Genomic DNA, 757 nt, shown 5'->3' on the forward strand with positions numbered 1-757 from the left:
CTATGCCCAGCCAGAGTTCCAGGGTGATTGGTGGTAGGTCCCGGTGGGGGGGCAGCGGGAGCAACCTGCATCCCTATGCCCAGCCAGAGTTCCAGGGTGATTGGTGGTAGGTCCCGGTGGGGGGGCAGCGGGAGCAACCTGCATCCCTATGCCCAGCCAGAGTTCCAGGGTGATTGGTGGTAGGTCCCGGTGGGGGGGCAGCGGGAGCAACCTGCATCCCCATGCCCAGCCAGAGTTCCAAGGTGATTGGTGGTAGGTCCCGGTGGGGTGGAAGGGGGGGCAGCGGGAGCAACCTGCATCCCCATGCCCAGCTAGAGTTCCAGGGTGATTGCTGGAAGGACCCGGTGGGGGGGGCAGCGGGAGCAACTTGCATCCCCATGCCCAGCCATAGTTCCAGGGTGATTGCTGGTAGGTCCCGGTGGGGTGGAAGGGGGTCAGCGGGAGCAACCTGCATCTCCATGCCCAGCCAGAGTTCCAGGGTGATTGCTGGTAGGTCCCGGTGGGGGGGCAGCGGGAGCAACCTGCATCCCCATGCCCAGCCAGAGTTCCAGGGTGATTGGTGGTAGATCCCGGTGGGGGGGCAGCGGGAGCAACCTGCATCTCCATGCCCAGCCAGAGTTCCAGGGTGATTGCTGGTAGGTCCCGGTGGGAGTCAGCGGGAGCAACTTGCATCCCCATGCCCAGCCAGAGTTCCAGGGTGATTGCAGGTAGGTCCCGGTGGGGGGGCAGCGGGAGCAACCTGCATCCCCATGCCCAG

This window comes from Rhinoderma darwinii, chromosome 6, assembly GCF_050947455.1.
Source record: "Rhinoderma darwinii isolate aRhiDar2 chromosome 6, aRhiDar2.hap1, whole genome shotgun sequence".
In the NCBI taxonomy this organism is placed as follows: Eukaryota; Metazoa; Chordata; class Amphibia; order Anura; family Rhinodermatidae; genus Rhinoderma; species Rhinoderma darwinii.